Below are 20960 nucleotides of genomic sequence, written 5' to 3' on the forward strand. Positions count from 1 at the left end.
CCCCTAGGTAGCTTGGCACGAGCAGACAGGCTTATCCCCAAGGCAATGTGTATAATATTTGCACTTAACACACACAATGACTCTAAAGCATACCACAAACTGAGACCACATAGGTAGATATATCAAAAATATATATCTTTATCTAGGTTAGGCAGTTTAGCAAAAAGCAATGCAGTACATAATCTCTTTATATTCTTGAAGGTTGCACTATTTTCTAGGAAGTCTTTATAACATTAACTCTTAGTCTCACGAGGTTCAAACAGCAATTGTAGCAGGCTGTAACACTTTTAAAAGTGGCTCAATGTTGCTCTTAGCGCTGTTCTACTGAAGCGCCTCCTTGGTCACACAAAATAAGTCTCTCCTCATGGAGAGAGACCCTCACGCAATCCCCGCCGATCCCGCTAGCTCTCAGCCTGCTCCCGACAATCCAACGAGCGGCTGGGAGCTGAGTTAACTGTAAGCGTGCACGGGCGATGACTAGCGCAACACGCGGGTCACTCTGCAAGGACAGGGCGTTCTTTGCATTCAAATGCAGCTCTTCTTCCTGCCCAGATTGCCTTCGGTTACGAAGCAGGAAGCGTCACTCTCTTCGGCTCTCCTCACCTTCCAGCGTCGGCTCCAAGCGCAGTCCTATCAGTGCGCGGCTCCTCAGGCGAGCCCATCCTGACGTCACGGCTCCTTCTCGCGGGCCAACTAATACCAGCGCAGCATTTACTGAGGGGGCTCATCGCTCTGAGCCAATCAGGGCTCCTCTCCTTTGGTTTCTCCTTCGGCGGCCTGGCCAGGCATGGTGAGATTCTCAGGATGTTTCTGGCCCCGGGCAGCGGCGGTGAAAAGCGGCACAGTGATTTTCAAGTGGCCAGAGGCGGGCAGAATGCTTGTGACACCACCAACGCTCTTTAAAGGATAAGTCACGAGGGGAGGCACAACGATCCTCCGGTCTTCTGCGCTGAGGTGCCGATGAGCACACTGATCCTATGGCACGGCCAATAGTTAACAACTCACGCACCAAGGAGCGACTGGAGCACGGTCTCCAAAGCGTCTTGTTGTTACTGGGGAACCTTTTGACCCTGAGTTCCAGGACAGGAGGCCAGCTCTACTCAGGCCCTTGGAGATTCTTTGGCAGACACAGCACACAGCAAAGTCTTGAGGTCAAGCAGTCAGGGGTCACAGCACACAGCAAAGTCCCCTTCTTCTCTCCTTCAGTTGAGCAGCAAAACAGATCAGCCCCAGAGCACACAGCAAGGGCAGTCTTCCTAGTTTCTTCAGCGGTTCTTCTTCTGGTAGAGGTTCCTCTTGATTGTAGAATCTGAAAATCTGTTGTCAGGGGTCCTTCTCTTATACCCCTAAAAGTCTTTGAAGACTTTGTGCAAGTGGGCCCTGAGCCCGGTATAAACCAGTTCTGGGTGTTGCTGGAGTACTTTGGTTTCCTGGCTTCTTTCTTCATTTCAGAGTGAGGGGGCAGAGTCGTCAGCTGCCCAGCAGGAGGTGGAGCCAGCATTGTGGCAGGCAGGCACAGCCCTATTCACTCCCAGGTGCTATCTCCTCCCACCACTCTAGTTGCAGATGCAGTCATTCAACCAAGGGCCGACGCAACCAACCTCCTGGAGGCTCCCCAGCCCCTGTCACCCTCAAACCAGACTGTCAATCCACAAGCAGGCCCAGGCACACAGAAAGGTTAGACAAGAGAACAGCCACTTTCTAAAAGTACTGTTCTCAACCACAGAATTTAAAAACAACCTTTCCTAAAAGATGTGTTATTAAATTCTGAGTTCAGGGATATCAATCACTTATGTCCTATCTTGTTCCTGTGGGAAGATAGGCTGGTATCCATTGGGACCAGCCTCTCCCATGATAGTCTATGGAGCAAGATAACCTTGCAGCAGTGATCACACAAAATGGCTGCTGTTCACTACCAGAGCATGTTACCTGCACTATTACATGCTCTATCTTTCATATACACTGCACCCTGCCCAAGGGGGTACCTTGAGCCTTCCATAGGGGTGACCAATGTGTACACATAGGGAAGGGTTAGGCCTAGCCAGTGGGGATACTGACCAGGAGGATATGGCAGTTCACTGACTGCACACAGGCACTGCGGTGGCAGGCCTGAGACACCATTTTAGGGCTGCTCATGTGGGTGGCACAATCAGTGCTGCAGGCCCACTAGTAGCATCTGTCATCACCAGCCTGGCACACCCAGTGCACTTTACTAGGGACTTCGTGGTGATACAAATATGCCAATCAGGTACATCCAATCAATATGATAATTTCCATAGGGAGCACTTACACTCTGGCACTGATCAGCAGTGGCAGAGTGTCCAAAGCATCTAAACCAGCAAAAACGAAATCCAGCACAGCATCAAAAATACAGGAGGCAGAGGCAAAAAGATAGGGGAAAACCACGCCAAGGGTGTCAGGTCTAACACGTGTCCCCTCCAGCTGAAAGTGGGGAGAACTACCCACCCCCTTGGGAGTTCTCTTCACTAAGGCGGATGAATCTGGACAGACCATCACCGTTGGCGTGTTCTGTACCAGGGCGGTGTTCCACCGTAAAGTCCATTCCCTGTAGGGAGATGGACCACCTCAACAGGTTTGGGTTTTCACCCCTCATCTACATTAACCATCTAAGGGGCCTGTAGTCGGTCTGAACACGGAAGTGAGTTCCAAACAGGTAGGGCTTCAGCTTCTTCAGAGCCCAGACCACAGCAAAAGCTTCCCTTTCAATCGCACTCCATCTCTGTTCCCTGGGGAGTAGCCTCCGACTAATGAAAGGTACAGGTTGGTCTCCGCCCTCGTCGTTGATCTGTGAGAGTACTGCTCCCACGCCTTGCTTTGAAGCGTCTGTCATAACTATGAACTCACTGGAAACGTCAAGTGCCTTAAGCACCGGTGCTGTGCACATGGCAGTTTTCAGGGCATCAAAAGCAGTTTGACAGGCCTCGGTCCAATTCACTTTCCTGGGCTCATTTCTAGAGGTTAGTTTTGTCAAAGGGGCAACAATGGTACCATATCCTTTGACGAAACGTCTGTAATACCCGGTGAGGCCAAGGAAGGCTCTCACCTCTGTCTGGGTCTTGGGGGGTTCCCAAGCCAGAATGGTATCAATCTTTGCCTGGCCGCTCCCCACCTGGTGTCCCAAGTACACTACTGATCCCTGCCCTATCTGGCACTTACTGGCCTTGATAGTGAGGCCTGCCTTTTGCAGGGCCTTCAACACTTCACAGCAGGCGCTCCTCCCAAGTGGAGCTGAACACAGCAATGTCATCTAGGTATGCGGCGCTGAATTGCTCCAGCCCGGCCAGTACCTGGTTGACCAGTCTTGGAATGTGGCAGAGGCATTTTTCAACTCAAAGGGCATGACTCGGAACTGGAAGTGCCCCTCTGGCATTGAAAATGCTGACCTCTCCTTGGCCCCTTCAGTTAAGGCAATCTGCCAGTACCCCGAAGTCAGATCAAAGGTGCTGAGGTACTGGGCAGCTCCCAACCGATCCACGAGCTCATCAGCTCTGGGGATGGGGTGTGCTTCAGTTTTGGTGACCGCATTGAGCCCGCGGTAGTCCACGCAAAACCAGAGTTCTGGAGGGCCACCGGGAGTAGCAGCTTTCTTAGGCACTAAGATCACTGGGCTAGCCCAGGGGCTGCTGGAGGGCTCAATTACCCCTAGTGTCAACATCTTTGAAACTTCTTCCTTGATGCTGGCTCTGACCTTGTCAGCCACCCTGTAAAATGTTTGCTTCACAGGCAGACTATCTCCAGTGTCCACATCGTGGACGCACCAGTTGGTGACTCCTGGGGTCAGGGAGAACAGGGAGGGGAACTGACCCAAGACCTGGCGACAGTCCCTCTGCTGCTCTGGGGTCAGGGTGGGCGAGAGGACCACACCATCCACTGACCCGTCCTGCTCCTTGGCTGCCAGGAGGTCAGGGAGAGTATGATTATACTCTTCCCCTCCAGTATCTGTAGCCATGAGCATAGTCACTTCAGATCTTTCAAAGTGGGGCTTGAGGCGGTTTACGTGCAACACTCTCAAGGGCTGCCTGGGAGTCTTCATGTTAACCAGGTAGGTAACTTCGCTCTTGCGCTCTACCACCTCATATGGCCCAGTCCACTTGTCACAGAGCGCGCAAGGCTCCACCGGCGCCATTACCCACACTTTCTGACCAGGGTAGAACTCAACCAGAGTGGTATTCTGGTCGTACCATCTTTTCATTTCCCCTGGCTAGCCTCCAGGTTCTCTTGAGCGAGCTTCCTGAAGCGCTTTGTCTGGTTGCGGATGACCAGCACATAGCTAAACACATCCTGGGGGATTTTCCCACGGGATTTCTCCCACCCCTCTTTCAGCAGAGTGAGAGGTCCTCTAACAGGGTGGCCATACAGTAATTCAAAGGGGCTTAACCCTAAGGATTTCTGAGGCATCTCCCTGTAGGCAAACAACAGGCATGGTAACAAGACGTCCCACTTCCGTCTCATGGGTTCTTCTAGGCCCATAATCATACCTTTTAGGGTGCGGTTGAACCTTTCAACCAACCCATTTCCTTGAGGGTGGGAAGGAGTGGTGAACTTGTAGGTCACCCCACACTCCTCCCACAGATACTTCATGTACCTAGAGATGAAGTTGGTACCCCGGTCGGAGACCACCTCTCTGGGGAACCCCACTCAGGAAAAGATCGCCATTAAGGCACGGCCCACCACAGGGGCTGTGACTGTCCTGAGAAGGACTGCTTCCGGGTAACGGGTGGCATGGTCCACCAGGTCCAGGATAAACCTGTTGCCTAAGGCTGTCTTGGGGTCCAGGGGCCCCACGATGTCGATGCCCACCCGCTCAAAAGGGGTGCTCACCACAGGAAAGGGTTGGAGGGGTGCCAGGCACTTCCCTCCACTCTTGCCACTGGCCTGACATGTTTGGCAAGACCTACAAAAGGCACCAACGTGCTTCTTCATCTGGGGCCAGTAAAAGTGGGTGACAAGCCTGTGATAGGTCTTGTCTTGCCCCAGATGTCCCGCGAGAGGCACGTCATGAGCCAGACCCATTAGGAAGTTCCTGAAGCCCTCGGGTTTCACCAGCACACGGGCTGCACCGGGCTCAGCGAACTTAGGCTCACAATAAAGTAAGTCATCTTCCCAGTAAACAAAATGCTCTTTGGACCCTAGACCTGCTGCCTGATCTGCAGCCTGCTGCCGCAAACCAATGAGGGAAGGGCATTCCTTCTGCGCTTGGCAGAACTCCTCCCTGGAGGGACCACCCTCTTGCTGCCAATGGGTCAGCTCAGGTAATTCCCCCAGTTCACCCACCTGCTCCCCTGTAGGTTCCAGGGCATCCCCCTCAGGTTCTGCTTCCTCCTGGACCGTGGGAACAGCGGGGGCTGGTTTCCCACGCCCTCTGCCTCTTCCTCTCCTGGTAGGTCCCTGGGCCATTTTTCCAGGCTCCAGTTCTGCTGATTCACCCTTACTTGCTGCCATTGCACGTGTGGTCACACAGATCCACGCAGGCAAGCCCAACATCTCCAAATGAGTTCTGTGCTCTACATCCTTCCATGGAGAACTCTCCAGGTCGTTACCTAATAGACAGTCTACAGGCAAGGCATCACTGACAACAACTTCCAAAAGACCAAAGACTCCCCCCCATTCAAAAGGAACACGTGCTAACTTGCAGAGGCGCACTGAACTGTCAGTCGCCACCACAGGACGGAGTACATTGGGAATGATCTGCTCTTCAGACACCCACTGACACCTCACTGATGTCACGCTGGCCCCTGTGTCTCTCAGAGCCTCTATCTCCTTTCCATTGATAGTCACCTTCTGCCCGTATTTTTTAGTGTTAAGGGGCAGCAAGGTTTCCTGGACCAACTCTTGGTCTCCTAAAGAGACAAGGGTCATCACTGCTAACGCCTCTTCCCCACTTGAAATCAAATCCCCTCCCAAAGCTACACTGGCTAACCCTGGGGCTGGAGCACCAGTGGGTGCTGGGGGTTTGTTGGGACATTTAGGGGTAATGTGCCCCACTTCTCTACATGCATAGCAGGTAGGCTGAGTTCTGTTGTCCTGTCTGCCATTGGGGGCCTAGGACTTCTTAGGCTTTGGGGAGTTGGGACTCTTTCTCCTGGGAACTATTTTGGGGCCCTTTAGAGAACTCCTTACGGTTACCCTTGTCCTCCCCTCCTTTCTGCTGGGGACCCTGTCCACCCTTGGTTGGGGTACTTACCACCCCCTTGTAAACCCTGGTGCTGGTCCAGCGGTCCGCCTCCTTAGCAAGCTCACTGGGATCAGTTAATTTGCTGTCTAAAAGATGCTGTACAAAAGGGGGTGGTGATGGATGGAGCATCTGAATCAATCAAACACTCACACCCAGTCAAAAGATCTGGGTTTAATCCATCACCGTTCTTTAGCCCACTCTGCCACCCCAGTTTAGACATGGCCATATGCAAATCAGTCTGATCCTGTGCCTCATGGGAACAGTCCAGCCCGAACTGCCAAGCCATGTCTACCCTGGACCGGAAACAAGCTTCCGAGGACAGGTTTCTGGCATTCCAGCCGTCTTCAGCCCGGCTTGCTTGAATCCAGTGGCAAAGTGAGCAAGGGACTCACGTCTGAGCATACCCTGCCACACTTATGGCGGCCAAAAGCAGTACAAAAGGGGGTGGTGATGGATGGAGCATCTGAATCAATCAAACACTCACACCCAGTCAAAATATCTGGGTTTAATCCATCACCGTTCTTTAGCCCACTCTGCCACCCCAGTTCAGACAAGGCCATATGCAAATCAGTCTGACCCTGTGCCTCATGGGAACAGTCCAGCCCGAACTGCCAAGCCATGTCTACCCTGGACCGGAAACAAGCTTCCGAGGACCGGTTTCTGGCATTCCAGCCGTCTTCAGCCCGGCTTGCTTGAATCCAGTGGCAAAGTGAGCAAGGGACTCACGTCTAAGCATACCCTGCCACATTTATGGTGGCCAAAAGCGGTACAAAAGGGGGTGGTGATGGATGGAGCATCTAAATCAATCAAACACTCACATCCAGTCAAAAGATCTGAGTTTAATCCATCACCGTTCTTTAGCCCACTCTGCCACCCCAGTTCAGACATGGCCATATGCAAATCAGTCTGACTCTGTGCCTCATGGGAACAGTGCAGCCCGAACTGCCAAGCCATGTCTACCCTGGACCGGAAACAAGTTTCCGAGGACCGGTTTCTGGCATTCCAGCCGTCTTCAGCCCGGCTTGCTTGAATTCAGTGGCAAAGTGAGCAAGGGACTCACGTCTGAGCATAACCTGCCACACTTATGGCGGCCAAAAGCGGCACAAAAGGGGGTGGTGATGGATGGAGCATCTAAATCAATCAAACACTCACATCCAGTCAAAAGATCTGAGTTTAGTCCATCACCGTTCTTTAGCCCACTCTGCCACCCCAGTTCAGACATGGCCATATGCAAATCAGTCTGACTCTGTGCCTCATGGGAACAGTGCAGCCCGAACTGCCAAGCCATGTCTACCCTGGACCGGAAACAAGTTTCCGAGGACCGGTTTCTGGCATTCCAGCCGTCTTCAGCCCGGTTTGCTTGAATTCAGTGGCAAAGTGAGCAAGAGACTCACGTCTGAGCATAACCTGCCACACTTATGGCGGCCAAAAGCGGCACAAAAGGGGGTGGTGATGGATGGAGCATCTGAATCAATCAAACACTCACACCCAGTCAAAAGATCTGGGTTTAATCCATCACCATTCTTTAGCCCACTCTGCCACCCCAGTTCAGACATGGCCATATGCAAATCAGTCTGACCTGTGCCTCATGGGAACAGTCCAGCCCGAACTGCCAAGCCATGTCTACCCTGGGCCGGAAACAAGCTTCCGAGGACCGGTTTCTGGCATTCCAGCCGTCTTCAGCCCGGCTTGCTTGAATAAACTGGCAAAGTGAGCAAGGGACTCACGTCTGAGCATACCCTGCCACACTTATGGCGGCCAAAAGCGGTACAAAAGGGGGTGGTGATGGATGGAGCATCTGAATCAATCAAACACTCACACCCAGTCAAAAGATCTGGGTTTAATCCATCACCGTTTTTTAGCCCACTCTGCCACCCCAGTTCAGACATGGCCATATGCAAATCAGTCTGACCCTGTGCCTCATGGGCACAGTCCAGCCCGAACTGCCAATCCATGTCTACCCTGGACCGGAAACAAGCTTCCGAGGACCGGTTTCTGGCATTCCAGCCGTCTTCAGCCCGGCTTGCTTGAATCCAGTGGCAAAGTGAGCAAGGGACTCACGTCTGAGCATACCCTGCCTCACTTATGGCGGCCAAAAGCGGTACAAAAGGGGGTAGTGATGGATGGAGCATCTGAATCAATCAAACACTCACACCAAGTCAAAAGATCTGGGTTTAATCCATCACCGTTCTTTAGCCCACTCTGCCACCCCAGTTCAGACATGGCCATATGCAAATCAGTCTGACCCTGTGACTCATGGGAACAGTCCAGCCCGAACTGCCAAGCCATGTCTACCCTGGACTGGAAACAAGCTTCCAAGGACCGGTTTCTGGCTTTCCAGCCGTCTTCAGCCTGGCTTGCTTGAATCCAGTGGCAAAGGGAGCAAGGGACTCACGTCTGAGCATACCCTGCCACACTTATGGCGGCCAAAAGCGGTACAAAAGGGGGTGGTGATGGATGGAGCATCTGAATCAATCAAACACTCACACCCAGTCAAAAGATCTGGGTTTAATCCATCACCGTTCTTTAGCCCACTCTGCCACCCCAGTTCAGACATGGTCATATGCAAATCAGTCTGACCCTGTGCCTCATGGGAACAGTTCAGCCCGAACTGCCAAGCCATGTCTACCCTGGACCGGAAACAAGCTTCCGAGGACCGGTTTCTGGCATTCCAGCCGTCTTCAGCCCAGCTTGCTTGAATCCAGTGGCAAAGTGAGCAAGGGACTCACGTCTGAGCATACCCTGCCTCACTTATGGCGGCCAAAAGCGGTACAAAAGGGGGTAGTGATGGATGGAGCATCTGAATCAATCAAACACTCACACCCAGTCAAAAGATCTGGGTTTAATCCATCACCGTTCTTTAGCCCACTCTGCCACCCCAGTTCAGACATGGCCATATGCAAATCAGTCTGACCCTGTGACTCATGGGAACAGTCCAGCCCGAACTGCCAAACCATGTCTACCCTGGACCGGAAACAAGCTTCCGAGGACCGGTTTCTGGCTTTCCAGCCATCTTCAGCCTGGCTTGCTTGAATCCAGTGGCAAAGTGAGCAAGGGACTCACGTCTGAGCATACCCTGCCACACTTATGGCCGCCAAAAGCGGTACAAAAGGGGGTGGTGATGGATGGAGCATCTGAATCAATCAAACACTCACACCGAGTCAAAAGATCTGGGTTTAATCCATCACCGTTCTTTAGCCCACTCTGCCACCCCAGTTCAGACATAGCCATATCCAAATCAGTCTGACCCTGTGCCTCATGGGAACAGTCCAGCTCGAACTGCCAAGCCATGTCTACCCTGGACCGGAAACAAGCTTCTGAGGACCGGTTTCTGGCATTCCAGCCATCTTCATCCCGGCTTGCTTGAATCCAGTGGCAAAGTGAGCAAGGGACTCACGTCTGAGCATACCCTGCCACACTTATGGCGGCCAAAAGCGGTACAAAAGGGGGTGGTGATGGATGGAGCATCTGAATCAATCAAACACTCACACCCAGTCAAAAGATCTGGGTTTAATCCATCACCGTTCTTTAGCCCACTCTGCCATCCCAGTTCAGACATGGCCATATGCAAATCAGTCTGACCCTGTGCCTCATGGGAACAGTCCAGCCCGAACTGCCAAGCCTTGTCTACCCTGGACTGGAAACAAGCTTCCGAGGACCGGTTTCTGGCATTCCAGCCGTCTTCAGCCCGGCTTGCTTGAATCCAGTGGCAAAGTGAGCAAGGGACTCACGTCTGAGCATACCCTGCCACACTTATGGTGGCCAAAAGCGGTACAAAAGGGGGTGGTGATGGATGGAGCATCTGAATCAATCAAACACTCACACCCTGTCAAAAGATCTGGGTTTAATCCATCACCGTTCTTTAGCCCACTCTGCCACCCTCTGCAGCTCTGGAACACATAGACTACTCAAGTGCTCCCAACTAATGAAGTGACACAAACCCCCATAATCAGTTTCTTTGCTGCCCTTTATCCAACCTTCCAGTGCACGCATGTACAAACTCACACATTCCACCCAGGTACTAGAATCAAGTTGTTTGAAGTTCCTAAACTTCTGGCGGTACTGTTTTGGAGTAAGTCCATACCTGAGGCATAAGGCCTCCTTCATAGCGGGGTAGGTTAAGGTACCTGCTGCTTCTAAGGGTGCCAAGACATCCCTCCCAGAGGCCTTAAAATGCTTCCACAAACCTGCCCCCCAACTCTTCTCAGACACTTCATTCATCTTCAAGGCAAGCTCATAGGATCTGAACCATGCATAGATACCCTCACCCCTCTGATAATTCTGCACCAAATCTTTGGGTATGTACACCTTACCCGCCTGCACTTGCTGTGCGCTGCCACCATTGGAACTGGGCTCCACTTGTTTAGATCTGAGATCCAGTTACCTTAGACTCAACTCATGAGCCCACTGGAGTTTCTTTTCCTCCAAAGCGAGAGCGTTCCTGCTCTCTTCTGCCCTTTTCTCAGTGTCAAGGCGTAACTTCCTTTCCTCTGATTGGGCCTTGAGCTTAAATAGCTCTAACTCATGAGCCCTCTTCCTCTGATTCTCCTCCAGCTCCTCCTGAGAAAAACCCCTACTGGAATGGTTGCTGCCAGCCCTAGAAGCTGACCTATTAACAGTAAATCCTGGGATTCAAAAACATGCTCCTGTGCATCCCTCTCTCCAGTAGGATCCTCTGGATCAGCTTGTTTGGCCTCCCACCAGACCCTTAAAGCTTTCTGTAGCTCCTCCTTGTTTGAGATGCCCCTCATGGGACATCCAAGCTTTTTGCAGAATTGTTTCAAGAGCTCCTTTTTATATGTGAGCAAATCCTGAATCTCAAACTCCAATTCTACCTCTTCGCCTACTTCCTTCAGAGACATGATGCTTTCCAAAAAAAATAGGATTAAAAAAAACAGGTGCAGTATGTGGCTGCGCTAAACTAGACTAGTGGTGTACACACAATCACTGCAGGTCAAGTGCAAATACTAGTTCAAAATCCTCACCGCTGTCCAACAATGTTAGAACTGGGGGTCTCTAGTTGACAGAGGTAAGTACCTTTGACAAAATAGGGACCCCTACTTCTAGTCAGGGTAGAGAGATAGACACAGTAGATAACCCCTGCTCACCCCCTAGGTAGCTTGGCACTAGCAGACAGGCTTATCCCCAAGGCAATGTGTATAATATTTGCACTTAACACACACAATGACTCTAAAGCACACCACAAACTGAGACAAGACAGGTAGATACATCAAGAATATATATCTTTATCTAGGTTAGGCAGTTTAGCAAAAAGCAATGCAGTACATAATCTCTTTATATTCTTGAAGGTTGCATTATTTTCTAGGAAGTCTTTATAACATTAACTCTTAGTCTCACGAGGTTCAAACAGCAATTGTAGCAGGCTGTAACACTTTTAAAAGTGGCTCAATGTTGTTCTTAGTGCTGTTCTACTGAAGCGCCTCCGTGGTCACACAAAAGAAGTCTCTCCTCAAGGAGAGAGACCCTCACGCAATCCCCGGCGATCCCGCTAGCTCTCAGCCTGCTCTCGAGAATCCAACGAGCGGCTTGGAGCTGAGTTGCCTGCAAGCGTGCACGGCGGTGACTAGCGCAACACGCGGGTCACTCTGCAAGGACAGGGCGTTCTTTGCACTCGAACGCGGCTCTTCTTCCTGCCCAGATCGCCTTCGGTTATGAAGCGGGAAGAGTCACTCACTTTGGCTCCCCTCACCTTCCAGCTTCGGCTCCTGGCGCAGTCCAATCCGTGCGCGGCTCCTCAGGCGAGCCCCTCCTGACGTCACGGCTCTTTTTCTCGGCCAACCAATACCAGCGTGGCGTTTACTGAGGGGGCTCGTCGCTCTGAGCCAATCAGGGCTCCGCTCCTTTGGTTTCTCCTTCGGCGGCCCCGGCCAGGCACGGCAAGATTCCCAGGTTGTTTCTGGCCCCGGGCAGCGGCGGTGAAAAGCGGCACAGTGATTTCCAAGTGGCCAGAGGCGGGCAGAGTGCTTGTGACACCACCAACGCTCTTTAAAGGATAAGTCACAAGGGGAGGCACAACGATCCTCCGTTCTTCTGCCCTGAGGTGCCGATGAGCACACCGATCCTCTGGCACAGCCAATAGTTAACAACTCATGCACCAAGGAGCGACTGGAGCACGGTCTCCACAGCGTCTTGTTGTTTCTGGGGAACCTTTTGACCCTGGGTTCCAGGACAGGAGGCCAGCTCTACTCAGGCCCTTGGAGATTCTTTGGCAGACACAGCACACAGCAAAGTCTTGAGGTCAAGCAGGCAGGGGTCACAGCACACAGCAAAGTCCCCTTCTTCTCTCCTTCAGTTGAGCAGCAAAACAGGTCAGCCCCAGAGCACACAGCAAGGGCAGTCTTCCTAGTTTCTTCAGTGGTTCTTCTTCTGGCAGAGGTTCCTCTTGATTGTAGAATCTGTAAATCTGTTGTCAGGGGTCTTTCTCTTATACCCCTAAAAGTCGTTGAAGTCTTTGTGCAAGTGGGCCCTGAGCCTCGGTCTAAACCAGTTCTGGGTGTTGCTGGAGTACTTTGGTTTCCTGGCTTCTTCCTTCCTTTCAGAGTGAGGGGCAGAGTCGTCAGCCACCCAGCAGGAGGTGGAGCCGGCATTGTGGCAGGCAGGCACAGCCCTATTCACTCCCAGGTGCTATCTCCTCCCACCACTCTAGTTGCAGATGCAGTCATTCAACCAAGGGCTGACTCAGACAACCTCCTGGGGGCTCCCCAGCCCCTGTCATCCTCAAACCAGACAGTCAATCCACAAGCAGGCCCAGACACACAGAAAGGTTAGACAAGAGAACAGCCACTTTCTAAAAGTACTGTTCTCAAACACAGAATTTAAAAACAATTTTTCCTAAAAGATGTGTTATTAAATTCTGAGTTCAGGGATATCAATCACTTATGTCCTATCTTGTTCCTGTGGGAAGATAGGCTGGTGTCCATTGGGACCAGCCTCCCCCATATTAGTCTATGGAGCAAGGAAACCTTGCAGCAGTGATCACACAAAATGGCTGCTGTTCACTACCAGAGCATGTTACCTGCACTAGTACATGCTCTACCTTTCATATACACTGCACCCTGCCCAAGGGGGTACCTTGAGCCTTCCATAGGGGTGACCAATGTGTACACAAAGGGACGGGTTAGGCCTAGCCAGTGGGGACACTGACCAGGAGGACATGGCAGTTCACTGACTGCACACAGGCACTGCGATGGCAGGCCTGAGACACTATTTTAGGGCTACTCATGTGGGTGGCACAATCAGTGCTGTAGGCCCACTAGTAGCATCTGTCATCACCAGCCCTGGCACACCCAGTGCACTTTACTAGGGACTTCGTGGTGATACAAATATGCCAATCAGGTACATCCAATCAATATGATAATTTCCATAGGGAGCACTTACACCCTGGCACTGATCAGCAGTGGCAGAGTGTCCAAAGCATCTAAACCAGCAAAAACGAAATCCAGCACAGCATCAAAAATACAGGAGGCAGAGGCAAAAAGATAGGGGAAAACCACGCCAAGGGTGTCAGGTCTAGCATTTCCCTTCACAATGCTGACTCCACCTCTTGTGGGGCGTCTGATGTTTCTGCCCTGCACTGTGAAAGGAAAGAAGGAGTCTTGTAAGCAGTGTGCTCCAGAACTGGTTTGGACTAGGCAAAGGCCCCTCTGCCCTCAGAGGACAAAAGATTTTGGGGTATAAATATTGTGACCCTGATCCAAAGAAATTAGATCACTTTTGGACTACAAGAAGAAACCTTTGCTGAGGAGAGGAACCTGAAGAAACTGAGGAGAGAGTATCCCTAAGCTGAAGTGCTGCCTGGGGGATTGACCTGCAGTGGTTGCCTGTCTGCCAAACAAAGGAGAAAGAACTTTGTGTGCTTTATTTTCAACTTGTAAAGGATCTCCAAGGGCTTGGAACAGAGCTTGCCTCCTGCTGAAGTCTCAGGGACAACAGACCTAAACCCCCAGCCATCCAGAGTTCCTTGGGAAGTGCCTGCTGCTGTTTTGGGCCTTCTGAGGGACTGCGTGTCGCAAGGAGCTGGATGCGCGACTCAAGAGGAAGAAGCGTGTTGTAGCCGCTGCCGTCGTATCTCTGAACAAGGGTGTCGCCGCTGTAGCTGACGCATTGCACCGCATCAAGAGAAGTGTCTTGCACCGAGGAAGAAGCATGTCACAGCCGCTGCCATGGCATATCTGAACAAGGATGTCACCGCTGTAGCAGACGCATTGCACCACATCGAGAGAAGTGTCTTGCAATGAGAAAGAAGCGTGTTGCAGTCGCTGCTGCTGCTGCCGCATCGTGGATGTCGCTGCTGTACCTGTGGCATTGCACCGCATCAAGAAAAGCGCCTCGCATCCACAGAGAAGCGTGCAGCCACTGGAGCTGCTGCCATCGCATCTTGGATGTCGCCACTGTAGTTGTCGCATTGCGGGGAAGCCTCTCAAAATGTCGGAGAAGAGTGTCGCAGCCGAGGCTGTTGTCGTCGCATCACTGAACAAGGGTATCGCCGCTGCAGTTGGTGCATCAAACCTAGTCTTCCTGCATCATCAGAGAAGCGTTCCACATCTGGAAGATCTTCACGTCTTTATTTCTTTGCACCAGAACTTTGTGGCATTTCCATCGCTGCAACATTGCTTGTTGTGGAAGCATACTGCATTGAAAGGTACATTGACTTAAAGTGTCGCATCTTAACTGAACTGAACTAAGCTAAAACTACCATTTTAAGTATAGTTTTATGGATTTTTTTCGTTTATGGTCTTGTTTTAAGTCTATGTAAAGAATATTTATTTTTTATATAAAACCTGTGTGTAGTCCATTTGTAGTGTTGTCACTGGGTTACTGTATGTGGTCACACATGCTTTACACACTGCCTTTGAGATAAGCCTGTCTGCTCGTGCCAAGCTACCAAGGGGGTGAGCAGGGGTTATTTTAGGAGTGCACCCCCTTACCCTGACTAGAGGGAAGAGTCCCTATTTGCAACAAGTACCTACCTGTGCCAACTAGAGACCCAAATCTAACAGCCACTAAGTGTCAGATAGGGCAGAGCAAGGTTGTATACTTTGGCCACCTTGTGGGTGCAGGGCCAAGTTCAACCATTACAGAGCAAAATCTAGACCATAATGGAATGGGGTACTCCAACTTCCCAGACTCAGGTCAGAGCTTTTTTGGGCCTGACTTGGTATCACAGGAGATTTGTAAAAGGATAAGGATCTATAGTGACTCCCTTGAAGGATCTCACCTCAATGAAAATGCCCAAGAAGGTTCAGTGGACAGTTAGGTGTCAGAAGGCATTTGATGATCTCAAGCAGGCCATGTGCACTGCTTCCATTCTGCAGACTCATGACTACTCCAAGCAATGTATTATCCAAACAGATGCATCTGAGTTCCCCCAACTCTGTTGTCACAACTTAATGCAGAGGCTCAGGATCAACTATTAGCTTTCATCAGCAGAAGGTTGACCCCCCAGAGAGAAATGTTGATTAGCTGTAGAGAGGGAAGCATTTGCTGTGGTCTGGGCCCTGAAGAAGCTGAGGCCATACCTGTTTGGCACTTACGGTATCCAAGATGGCCACGAGGCAGGAACGCTGTAATTGGGCTCCAGGGCTCGGGGATCACTAACCTAGTGTACATCTTTCCCAACCCAACATATCTGCCTCAGCCACTAGCCCAATTCACCCAAGACTCTCCAGTACCGATCAGAAATCAATACATGCGAGCAGAAGCACTCTGTGATCTTCCCTCGCCCGAGACTCCTAGAAAGTCAAGAAGTCCTCCATGGGTGCTCAATGTAATGGAGCCTTCAAGCCGACCCTCCTTTAGCCAGCCATACTTCACTAGAGTCCTGTCAGAAGTCCATAGCTGAGCTGCGTTGAAGGAACAACCCGCCGCAAACCAACAGCTCAGTCTGTCATCCCGTGTACATGCCGCTCAGCTGATGCGATGGACTGACCCTAAGATGGCCGCCCTCGAGTGACTACAGCCTCTCCTGTAACTGCCTTCAGCCCCAGATGCGCACCGGAGCACCTGACGGTGAGTGTGAATTACCTCCTCTTGGTACTAGAGCAGAGGAGGCTTAATTTTGCAGATAAAAATGCGCCCTTTGGACCGGCTGGGTGAGCAGAGCCCAATCGATACTGCCTGCCCCTAAGATGCCCGCCCGCGAGTGACTGTAGCCTCTCCTTCCACTGCCTGCAGCCCCGATGCTCACGGAACACTTGTCGGCGAGTGTGAACCGCCTCCGCTTGATAATAGAGCAGAGGAGGCTCAATTCTGTAAAAAAGGCGCGCCCTCTGAATCGAGTGGGAGAGCAGTTCTCAATCGATACTGCCTGCCCCAAAAATGGCTACCCTCGAGTGACTGCAACCTCTCCTCTCACTGCCTGCAACCCCCGATGCTCACTGGAACATTTGTCGGCGAGTGTGAGCTGCCTCCTCTTGGTAATTAAGTAGAGGAGGCTCAAATCTACAAAAAAGACTCGCCCTATGGACCAGTGGGGAGAGCAGTTCTCCTACAATACTGCCTGCCCCTAAGATGGCCGACGCCAGAGTACTGCTCGCAGGCAATTGCATTGACTTTCGCCCCATACCTATGTGCTGTGGCACTTAGCGCAATCCAGCTACAAGACACGACGGCCCCAGGCCCACAATCAGTGTAAAGCCCATCCACTCAGACTGTGGGTCACTCCATCACTTAAAGGATCAAGCCTGCCTGGCCCCACGCCAGAATTCAATTACCATAGGAGATTTTGTAGTCTAGTTATGACACAGACTTGTCCCCAACAAACCATCACCGGGGATGCTGAACGTACTAACACTTAAGCACCAACAATTTGGTTGACATCAGTAATAGGAATGACAAAGAAGTCCCTCCTCCTCTGCCAGTCTGCTTGACCCTTTAATGGCGGCTGCTGGGATTCGGTGAATTGCCCGAGAACCGATACGTTCTGCCTCCTACACAGACAGCATTGATCTGCACTCCCCCCATAATAAAGGTACCGATCCACTCAAACCTCCAGCTATAATGCCCCTCTTCCCATCTCCCCCCAAAACACCTGCTACGCCGCGTCCATGGGGTGAGTACCCCGGCAGCTCAGTCCAACACACTACCGTCCCTCCTCTGCAAAACAGGGCAACACGGACCCACTGACACCAATCCCCTCCTTCACGCGCCACGGCTCCCCCTTAATCTAGCCTCATGGTTCCTATCTCAGCAAGGTCCTTCGCACGCTACTCGACCTCCCAGAGTGTCCAGCTTCCCCCAGGCGACTCTCCCTGATCAAGGCAAATCCCACACCATAGCTGAAGTACGGCCCTTTAGTCAAAGAAGCACAATAATGTCTCAGAGCACTAAAATTTACACCAACCCCTCTATTTCGACTCACATGAAACCGCAAGGCAAGAACTCCTTCGCAATTTTCTTCCCCCGAACCTCTCCCCAAAAGCAAAAAGAAACTTTAAACATAGACTAATCAGACAATACCGAGATACTTTATTCGCTGAAACTCATCATTGCCCCTCCAAAGTGCAGATAAAGATGGATCTCATCTTTCACACAGATAACCCGGATAACTGGAACACCCCACTAAGAACACAACTCCTCATCTCCAAAATGACGACCACCTCACACAGCTGCAAACTGTCGACCTCTCTCCCTAATCACTCAACTAGGAATGGGAACACTTCAGTGACCATTTACTCAAATGGCACAATCTTGATACAGGGAAACAATGAGAACTTAAAGGCCTTTGACTCCCTCTTCCCTACACTCCGAACCGCCTATCACCACAAACTCCGAACTTCCCTGGTCCAACTACCTTCCCCAGACAACCTGTCCCTCCAGATGGAGCAAACATTCATTCCCATCCCCCTCACACTTCCCTCCCGAGCCTCAACTTACTCCAGCGCCCCTGCAAAGCGCGTCCCCTTACCCTATGACGATCATAAAATCCAAGGCCCCCCCCTCAGCCGCACCGGTAGGAACACGCAAACCCTACACCGTGGGCTCTGGCCTCCGATCTTTATTTCACCCCTGTGGAATTCATATCCCCCGCTCACTATGCCACCCCAGCAGAAACCATGAGACTGAATTCCCGTTATGACCCTTGGCACCCCTCAGCAGGGGCTGAAAATAGAGGCAGCAAAACAACTCAAACAGCAACAGACACAAACAGCAAAAAACAACTTAACTCAGTCCAGCCCCCTACACCTCAAGAAGGCCCTAACCCAGTTGTCATCTCCCCGGATCCGGAAAACATGGCACACCGTCTGACCCTCTTAGAAAGTCAGCTAGAAATAATATTACTGGGCCGAAATGAAATCCTATCCAACCTCGATAAATCCCAAAAACCCCAGCAACTCCAAACTAGGTTTCCTACTCTGACCAACCTTAACCTTACAAAACACCTGATAGGGGCTTCAACCACCCACACAACCCAGTTACAGAGTCCCACTAGATCTGACTTAGAGACCTTGCTTCTGATTCACCCAAAAACCATAGCCCCGGCTTCCCAGAAACAAAGTCTCCCAAGAAAGTAGGATGAGACCCTGACTCGCAGACTCACTAGAACCATAGCTGCAACCCATGAAGAGACCCAGACACGTAGACTTACCAGACCCATAGCTGGAATGTCTGAAGAAGAAGCAGCAGCTCTAGCCTCCACATACAACTCACCTCCCACAACCTTCCCAACTCTAAAATTCAAGTAATCACGGGCGTCAGACGAGACTACCCCCCACAAACTCCCCCAGACCCCCGTCCGCCCTATCCTCCATACCTAGGGCCCCTCCGGGAAACAATCTCAGCAAATCAGGGTTCTCCACCAACTGCATGCTAATCAATTGCAGATCAGCCACTAAACACGCAACAGAATTAGCAGAAGCCTTCCTCTCTCAAGGCATAGACATTGCGTTTATCATGGAGACTTGGCTAAATGAGATCTCCCCACCATGCTTAGATATGCTCGTGCCTCCTGGTTTTACTATAAATAAACAAAGATAGGAAAGATCAACGTGGCGGAGGTGCAGCTAACATTCACCACAACTACATTGACCTCATGGAAATGGAATCATGTAAATACAACTCCTTCTAATGCCTTACTGTCAACATCAAAATTAAGGACAACAATCCAATAATCTGTCACCTTCTCTACCACCCTCTAGGTAACACTCCCACATTCGGGGAACATTTCTCCAACCTGATTTCACATTGTGCACTCGGAGACGCCAACAACCTAATCCTGGGTGATCTGACCTATGATGGAACAAATCGAGCAACACGCTTATTCAAACCCTAAGCAATCTTCTCTGTGACAATATTCTATTCCAACATTGTACAGAGGTAACTCACAACAAAGGAGCAACCCTGGATGCCATCATCGCTCAGCAAGATGCAATCACGATTGACTACATTCTTCCTGTGGACTGGTCGGAAAACCACAGGATCCTATTCCACATCAACCAAAAAGTGCTATTCCGGCCTCCCACACAAGACCCACCCAAATGGTCTAGAAATCTCACCAAGATTCCTCTGGAAGTCATGGAAGAGAGGCTAAGTACGCTATTCCCCAGCGGCATTGATCTTCTCTCTACAACAGATCTCACCTCGCTCTACAATACGAACATCGGTGGCCTGCTGGATCAACTAGCTCACTTGAAGAAAAAAAAAAGAGCAGAGGCATTCCTTCCAGATCATGGTTTGACTCAGACATTAACGAAGAAAGGAGACAATTAAGAGCCTCTGAAAGACTCTGGAGGAATAATCCTACTAATATCCATCGCGATCAGCTCAGATCAGTCCGGAAGAAGTACAACAACCACATCAAGAACAAAAAATCCACGTTCTTCTGCTCCGGACTGGACAATGCAAAGAACAGACCCAAGGAGCTCTTCAATATCATCAGACAACAAATATCCAAACCAACGACTTCCGCTGTTCAGGCATCCAAAGATCTTTGCGATAACTTCGCCAACTTCTTCAATGATAAGATCTCCAAGATTAAGCTCTCTCTGGTCCATAACAGCCCCCCCTTCTCAATAGCAGCATGGCTGGATCACATGGCACCGCTCTCTCACCCCACACCAAGCCCTGGTTACTCTTCCACCCCATTCCTGAAGCCGAGATAATCAACTTGATCTCCAACTCCAAGACCTCCGTGCACGTCTTAGACCCTTTACCTACGCAAATGATCAAAAAACTGAAATGCTCCCTAGCCCCACTCTGGTGCAAGATTATAAACAGTTCCCTAAAAAGTGGAATCGTCCCCGACTGCCTCAAAGTGGGTCAAGTCACCCCACTGCTGAAAAATCCAGGCCTATATACATCAGATCTGAACAACTTCAGACCCGTCTCCAACCTTCCTCTTCAATCCAAAATCTTAGAAAGATGTGTACTACAACAACTAACGAAATACATGGACAGTATCAACTTTCTTGACTCTCATAAAACCGGCTTCACAAGAAGCTGCAACACAGAAACCGCGATCCTCAACATCATCGACAACATCCACAAATCTCTGGACTCAGATTAATTCTGCCTCCTCATTCACCTGGGACTATCAGCTGCATTCAATACGGTAGATCACAAACTTCTCATCAAGGCTCTGCAAGAAAGGGTGGGGCTTGATGAGATAGTCCTCAAATGGTTCTCCTCCATCCTACACAACCGCTCCCAGAGAACCAAAATCTATAACTTTGAATCGGACCTGAACCCAGTCAACAGGGGAGTTTTCAAGGGTCAGTGCTCTCCCCTCAACTATTCAACATCTGCA

Source organism: Lissotriton vulgaris, unplaced genomic scaffold, assembly GCF_964263255.1.
Source record: "Lissotriton vulgaris unplaced genomic scaffold, aLisVul1.2 SCAFFOLD_2280, whole genome shotgun sequence".
In the NCBI taxonomy this organism is placed as follows: domain Eukaryota; kingdom Metazoa; phylum Chordata; class Amphibia; order Caudata; family Salamandridae; genus Lissotriton; species Lissotriton vulgaris.